The 8,302-nt window shown below is 45.1% G+C and overlaps 1 long non-coding RNA gene across 1 annotated transcript in view; it reads right to left on the bottom strand.

The window, feature by feature from the left end:
- LOC139185718 (uncharacterized) overlaps nt 1-973 on the bottom strand; it is a 64,298-nt gene extending 63,325 nt beyond the window's left edge. The window contains exon 1 of the long non-coding RNA XR_011569197.1: nt 646-973. This is a non-coding gene — a long non-coding RNA (uncharacterized lncRNA). The remainder of the gene's footprint in view (nt 1-645) is intronic.
- Nucleotides 974-8,302: the final 7,329 nt, after the last annotated feature.

The raw sequence follows: 8,302 nt of genomic DNA on the forward strand, positions 1-8,302 counted from the left end.
TATAAATTTACATTTCTGGTCATACAGTCTAACTTACATCAATGGGTATTATTAAGATTACAGATAGTGAATGATTACATGGAGGACAGTGCATTCCTTTTAACTCTGGGAGGTCTAGGTATGGGGTCAGCCTGGTCTGGTTTCCAGATGCCCGGGAGGCCTGCTGGTTTTTGGTGTTTTATCTCCATGGCTTCCAAGATATATAGTCCAAAGTTCACCGAGAGTGTAAGATGGAGTTCCCTTTCTTTTAAAATGGAGTCACTCCAGTCAGGGCAACCTGCTCCTCTCCTTCCTCACAGTTACTGAGGTACCCTAGTGCCTGCACTTCGCAGCATGAGAAGCCTGCAAACCACGACTAGAGGGTAGCCCCTGCTCACCGCTAGAGAAAGCCCTCGATGCAACAAAGACCCAGAACAGCCAAATGAATAAATCTTTAAAAAGGAGGGGTAGTTCTAAGCACGTCAGGAATTGGGGCTGGATAGACACAGAAATTGGGTTAAAAAAAACGCCTAGCGATTCTTCCCTCTGGGTGCTCCACTCACAAAACAAACACAAAACAAACTGGTTTATTCCACCGAAGAAAAAACAAAAAATCCCCAAACAAGAGGAAATAAAGTTTCTGGCTGTACACACCAGAGGGACTACCTTATCTATGGGGGCAGCACTTCAGCTCCTTAATGTTGATTCCTTGCTTCAGCTGCCCGGTGCTGAGGCAGCCAGAACTCTGAAGGGAAGCTCCTTGGCCAAGTGGTCCTGGCAACTGTCAGTGCCTTTCCCAAATATTCCCCAACCAGGGTCGGCTGGCCGTGAGCCCCAATGGCTCCTGGCAAGTTTCATCAAAACTTGTTACCAAGTCTAATTTTATACTCCTCGCCACATAATAGACCAGTAAGCCCAGAGGCGAGTTGGTGGGCAAGGAATAAGGACTTCATTTAGAAAGCCAGCAGACCCAAAATATAACAGACTGCCACCCTCTCAGGGAGCCATCTTGCCTGAGTTAGAATTCTGGCTTCTTTTATATTAAGGAGGGCGGGGCAGGGAGGCGAGGTAGGGAGGGCGGAAATAAGTCAAACACTTCCTGGTTCACCTCAGCCTCTGGAGGTGACCTGGGAATTTCTTCCTCTCTGCAGTCAGTCACAGGTGAACCTCATCTGGCTCTCTGCTGGGAGCTAATCCGAGGTCTTTTTGGCTTAATGATCATTACCTGGGCTGCAGGGTTCTCAGAGATGGGCCATTATGTCTAATTAAAGCTTACAGGCAACATCCCTTTAGTGATTAACTTGTAACAGAATTCAAAGTTTTCCCCTACTACAGAAAGTTTTTGTCAGTATCTGAGATGGAATCCAGAGAAGGCAATGGTACCCCACTCTGGTACTCATGCCTGGAAAATCCCATGGACAGAGGAGGCTGGTAGGCTGCAGTCCATGGGGTCGCAAAGAGTCGGACACAACTGAGCGACTTCACTTTCACTTTTCACTTTCATGCATTGGAGAAGGAAATGGCAACCCACTCCAGTGTTCTTGGCTGGAGAATCCCAGGGATGGGGGAGCCTGGTGGGCTGCCGTCTATGGGGTTGCACAGAGTCGGACACGACTGAAGCGACTTGGCAGCAGCAGCAGAGATGGAGTCTCAAAATATATGTTCTTAATTATATCTCTTGATGTGTACAAATAAAAGAACACATTTATTTAATCAAGAAAATCTTTTTCAAATTCTGAGGTTTGGAAGAGTGAAGGGAGAGGAAGGTATATAATTTTGGTGTCAGCTGCTTAAAATGATAATGTGTTGTTGTTTGTTGTTTAGTCGCTAAGTTGTGTCCGACTCTTTGCTCTTAATACAGAGGAACCTCACTTAATGCTAATGCCAGGGGAAAAGTAATAAAGATCCTCACTTCTGGCTTACCTAGGGGACCTTGGAGTAGAGAGCCCCAGGGCATCCCCAAGAGCCTTTAAAAAGATCTCTGAAGTCAGTCATTTGCATTGTAATATTAACACTTTCTTTGTCTTTTTATACTTGTTCTCTGACTTGTGGACAGTGGACTTTCTCAGAGGTTATATGACATGTTACATCATAAGAGACTGGATATGAAAACTCAACTCTCTTGTTAAGTGAGACATTTCCGAACTCTAAGTATGGATATGTAGTGCTATGTAGAATAATACCACTGTTCCCAATATGTCTGTGTGTTTTGGAAAGTAGAGTTATTTTCCATAAAATATATGGTATTTATATTAATACGTAGACAGTTTACTGTCATTATTTAAAATAAGAAGGGACACTTTACCTTCCAAGGCAGGGAGGTGTGAATTAGACACCTGGTTGGGGGGCTGGTATCCCAAGTGCCTTGCAGCCAAAATAACAAAATATAAAACAGAAACAATATTATAACAGGTTCAATAGGCTTTTAAAAAATGGCCCACACGAAATCTTTAACAATAAAATAAACAAGAAAATAAATGTTTAAAACACTCGCCATCTTAATTTCTAACATAGTAAATGCCGACATAACTAAATGCAGACATAACTAAAAGCACTTTGGAATCCTTAATTGCTTTTAAAGAATGTAGACATTTGCAAACTGCTGGCTCCCAGTTTATCACACAAAGCTCTGCTGGCATCTCCCTTTGCTACTGTGGCATCTGTCTCACTGGAATGGCAAAAGGACCACCAAAACTGGACTGGCTGGTTCTGAAAGGAGATTACATTTTATACATTTTTCCTAAGTCTCAGCACCCTCAGGGATCTGTCTGGGTATCTCCTGATGATCAGGGCAATGAGTCCCTGTGGATATCATTATTTGTTGTTGTTCAATTGCTAAGTTGTATCCAACTCTTTGCAACCCCATGGACTGCAGCACACCAGGCACTTCTCTCCTTCACTATCTCCTGGAGTTTGCTCAAACTCATGTCCATTGAGTCTATGATGCTATCAAAACATCTCATCCTCATATCATCATAGTTGGAAGTTTCAGACTGGAACAGTCTACTTGCTTGTGGTATCTAGAATTCCAGAGGTGTTGCAGGGAAAAGCCAATTCTGACTCCACCGTGGAACTGTTTCTTTGACTTGCTTTCCATTGCTTTTGTTACACGTCAGATCAGATCAGATCAGATCAGTCGCTCAGTCGTGTCCGACTTTTTGCACCCCATGAATCACAGCACGCCAGGCCTTCCTGTCCATGACCAACTCCCGGAGTTCACTCAGACTCACGTCCATCGAGTCAGTGATGCCATCCAGCCATCTCATCCTCTGTCTTCCCCTTCTCCTCTTGCCCCCAATCCCTCCCAGCATCAGAGTCTTTTCCAATGAGTCAACTCTTCGCATGAGGTGGCCAAAGTACTGGAATTTCAGCTTTAGCATCATTCCTTCCAAAGAAATCCCAGGGCTGATCTCCTTCAGAATGGACTGGTTGGATCTCCTTGCAGTCCAAGGGACTCTCAAGAGTCTTCTCCAACACCACAGTTCAAAAGCATCAATTCTTCGGTGCTCAGCCTTCTTCACAGTCCAGCTCTCACATCCATACATGACCACAGGAAAAACCATAGCCTTGGCTAGACGAACCTTTGTTGGCAAAGTAATGTCTCTGCTTTTCAATATGTTATCTAGGTTGGTCATAACTTGCCTTCCAAGGAGTAAGCATCTTTTAATTTCATGGCTGCAGTCACCACCTGCAGTGATTTTGGAGCCCAGAAAAATAGTCTGACACTGTTTCCACTGTTTTCCCATCTATTTCCCATGAAGTGATGGGACCAGATGCTGTGATCTTCGTTTTCTGAATGTTGAGCTTTAAGCCAACTTTTTCACTCTCCTCTTTCACTTTCATCAAGAGGCTTTTGAGTTCCTCTTCACTTTCTGCCATAAGGGTGGTGTCATCTGCATATCTGAGGTTATTGATATTTCTCCCGGCAATCTTGATTCCAGCTTGTGTTTATTCCAGTCCAGCGTTTCTCATGATGTACTCTGCATATAAGTTAAATAAGCAGGGTGACAATATACAGCCTTGACGTACTCCTTTTCCTATTTGGAACCAGTCTGTTGGTCCATGTCCAGTTCTAACTGTTGCTTCCTGACCTGCATATAGGTTTCTCAACAGGCAGGTCAGGTGGTCTGATATTTCCATCTCTTTCAGAATTTTCCACAGTTTATTGTGATCCACACAGTCAAAGGCTTTGGCATAGTCAGTAAAGCAGAAATAGATGTTTTTCTGGAACTCTCTTGGTTTTTCCATGATCCAGCGGATGTTGGCAATTTGATCTCTGGTTCCTCTGCCTTTTCTAAAACCAGCTTGAACATCAGGAAGTTCACAGTTCACGTATTGCTGAAGCTTGGCTTGGAGAATTTTGAGCATTACTTTACTAGCGTGTGAGACGAGTGCAATTGTGCGGTAGTCTGAGCATTCTTTGGCATTGCCTTTCTTTGGGATTGGAATGAAAACTGACCTTTTCCAGTCCTGTGGCCACTGCTGAGTTGTCCAAATTTGCTGGCATATTGAGTGCAGCACTTTCACAGCATCATCTTTCAGGATTTGAAATAGCTCAACTGGAATTCTATCACCTCCTCTAGCTTTGTTCGTAGTGATGCTTTCTACGGCCCACTTGACTTCACATTCCAGGATGTCTGGCTCTAGGTCAGTGATCACACCATCGTGATTATCTGGGTCGTGAAGATCTTTTTTGTACAGTTCTTCTGTGTATTCTTGCCATCTCTTCTTAATATCTTCTGCTTCTGTTAGGTCCATACCATTTCTGTCCTTTATCAAGCCCATCTTTGCATGAAATGTTCCTTTGGTATCTCTGATTATCTTGAAGAGATCTCTAGTCTTTCCCATTCTGTTGTTTTCCTCTATTTCTTTGCATTGATCGCTGAAGAAGGCTTTCTTATCTCTTCTTGCTATTCTTTGGAACTCTGCATTCAGATGTTTATATCTTTCCTTTTCTCCTTTGCTTTTGACTTCTCTTCTTTTCACAGCTATTTGCAAGGCCTCCCCAGACAGCCATTTTGCTTTTTTGCATTTCTTTTCCATGGGGATGGTCTTGATCCCTGTCTCCTGTACAATGTCATGAACCTCATTCCATAGTTCATCAGGCACTCTATCTATCAGATCTAGGCCCTTAAATCTACTTCTCACTTCCCTTGTATAATCATAAGGGATTTGATTTAGGTCATACCTGAATGGTCTAGTGGTTTTCCCTACTTTCTTCAATTTAAGTCTGAATTTGGCAATAAGGATTTCATGGTCTGAGCCACAGTCAGCTCCTGGTCTTGTTTTTGCTTACTGTATAGAGCTTCTCCATTTTTGGCTGCAAAGAATATAATCAATCTGATTTCGGTGTTGACCATCTGGTGATGTCCATGTATAGAGTCTTCTCTTGTGTTGTTGGAAGAGGGTGTTTGCTATGACCAGTGCATTTTCTTGGCAAAACTCTATTAGTCTTTGCCCTGCTTCATTCCGTATTCTAAGGCCAAATTTGCCTGTTACTCCAGATGTTTCTTGACTTCCTACTTTTGCATTCCAGTCCTCTATAATGAAAAGGACATCTTTTATGGGTGTTAGTTCTAAAACGTCTTGTAGGTCTTCATAGAACCGTTCAACTTCAGCTTCTTCAGCATTACTGGTTGGGGCATAGACTTGGATTACTGTGATACTGAATGGTTTGCCTTGGAAACGAACAGAGATCATTCTGTAGTTTTTGAGATTGCATCCAAGTACTGCATTTCGGACTCTTTTGTTGACCATGATGGCTACTCCATTTCTTCTGAGGGATTCCTGCCCACAGTAGTAGATATAATGGTCATCTGAGTTAAATTCACCCATTCCAGTCCATTTCAGTTTGCTGATTCCTAGCATGTTGACGTTCACTCTTGCCATCTCTTGTTTGACCACTTCCAATTTGCCTTGATTCATGGACCTGACATTCCAGGTTCCTATGCAATATTGCTCTTTACAGCATCAGACCTTGCTTCTATCACCAGTCACATCCACAGCTGGGTATTCTTTTTGCTTTGGCTCCATCCCTTCATTCTTTCTGGAGTTATTTCTCCATTGATCTCCAGTAGCATATTGGGCACCTACTGACCTGGGGAGTTTCTCTTTCAGAATCCTATCATTTTGCCTTTTTATACTGTTTTGGGGTTCTCAAGGCAAGAATACTGAAGTGGTTTGCCATTCCCTTCTCCAGTGGACCACATTCTGTCAGTTCTCTCCACCATGACCCGCCCATCTTGGGTTGCCCCAAGGGCATGGCTTAGTTTCATTGAGTTGGACAAGGAAGTGGTCCTAGTGTGATTAGATTGACTAGTTTTCTGTGAGCATAGTTTCAGTGTGTTTGCCCTCTGATGCCCTCTTGCAACACCTACCGTCTTACTTGGGTTTCTCTTACCTTGGGCATGGGGTATCTCTTCATGCCTGCTCCAGCAAAGCGCAGCCATTGCTCCTTACCTTGGACGAGGGGTATCTCCTCACTGCCGCCCTTCCTGACCTTCAACGTGGGATAGCTCCTCTAGGCCCTCCTGCGCCCGCGCAGCCACGGCTCCAGTTCTAACTGTTGCTTCCTGACCTGCATACAAATTTCTCCAGAGGCAGGTCAGGTGGGCTGGTATTCCCATCTCTTTCAGAATTTTCCACAGTTGATTGTGATCCACACAGTCAAAGGCTTTGGCATAGTCAATAAAGCAGAAATAGATGTTTTTCTGGAACTCTCTTGGTTTTTCCATGATCCAGCGGATGTTGGCAATTTGATCTCTGGTTCCTCTGCCTTTTCTAAAACCAGCTTGAACATCAGGAATTTCACAGTTCACATATTGCTGAAGCCTGTCTTGGAGAATTTTGAACATTACTTTACTAGCGTGTGAGATGAGTGCAATTGTGCAGTAGTTTGAGCATTCTTTGGCATTGCCTTTCTTTGGGATTGGAATGAAAACTGACCTTTTCCAGTCCTGTGGCCACTGCTGAGTTTTCCAAATTTGCTGGCATACTGAGTGCAGCACTTTCATAGCATCATCTTTCAGGACTTGAAATAGCTCAACTGGAATTCTGGTTGTGTAAGATTAATGTCCTTTTTACTTTTCCTGACCTCCCCTGCCCATTTCTAAGCCATAAAATAACCTGGCATCCAGACCTTGAACAAGATGATTATTTCAAGACATTAGTCTGCCATTTTCTCAGTCAGTCAGCTTTCCAAATAAAGTTGTATTCCTTGTCTCGACACCTTGTGTCTCAGATTAATTCACCTGTCCTGCACCTATCAAATCAGCTTGAACTAGGCAACAGTGGGATGTCTGCTTACAGAAGTTAACCAACATGACTCAGGCAGATATTAATAAATGATATTCCTTAAAAGCCATCTGAGTTGGCTTCCACTTTGGGAGCATCCTATACAGGCCAATGCATGTAATAATTGCTCAAATGGAGCTCAGAAAGGAAGGAATAGTTCATTTGCTGGGATAATTTAGAATAGATTTCAGCAGACATTTCTGGGGATGGGGATTTTTCCCCGGTGTCTCAAATGGTGAAGAATCCACCTGTAATGCTGGAGACCTGGGTTTGGTCCCTGGGTCAGGAAGATCCCCTGGAGAAGAGAATGGCTACCCACTCCAGTGTTCTTGCCTGGAGAATCCCACGGACAGAGGAACCTGGTGGGCTACAGTCTATGGAGTCACAAAGAGTCAGACACGACTGAGCGACTAACACTACTGGGTATGGAGGACTTTTCAGCTGCCAGACAATCTGGCCAAAACCCTTCAAAGCCACTTCCTAGTGTGATGGCAGTCTCCTCCTTAAGCTCCCACTGGGAAGGCAGGCCTGCCCCGCCCACGGTGGTGAGGAACTAGCCTGGTATGGAAATGCCACCACAGAGCTCAATCCCGGGCTGTCAGTCTGCGCGCCCATCCAGTCGGGCAGGCACACACCCAGTTGAACTCGGCGGTGAGCAGCTCGCGGGCGGGGCGCCAGGCACTGGAAAGGTGCTCAGGGAAGGAGGTGGCGAAAATGCTCTCGACTGGGGCGGGGGGCGGCGATCCGGACTCCCGGGCAGCCCCTTTCTGGCTGGGCGACCTTGGGGGAGACAACTCCGTCTCTGGACGAAGGTGTGGAGCACCCGTCCACTGCCCGTGCGTCTTCCTACCTTTGTTCCTGCCGGCCTTTGCCAAGTAGGCCTAAGCTGGCTTCTCCGGAGTGAGTGGGTGTTTGGAGTTTCCGTGTAGACTGCGGGGCCCAGAAGGATCCCGAGGTCAAGGGCCCGCAGGGGAGTCTTCGCGCGACGCGCGGGTGGGGACCTGGGCGCCACCACGGGGAGCAGGGGCCG

The sequence above is a fragment of the Bos indicus genome, chromosome 11 (genome assembly GCF_029378745.1).
Source record: "Bos indicus isolate NIAB-ARS_2022 breed Sahiwal x Tharparkar chromosome 11, NIAB-ARS_B.indTharparkar_mat_pri_1.0, whole genome shotgun sequence".
Classification (NCBI taxonomy): domain Eukaryota; kingdom Metazoa; phylum Chordata; class Mammalia; order Artiodactyla; family Bovidae; genus Bos; species Bos indicus.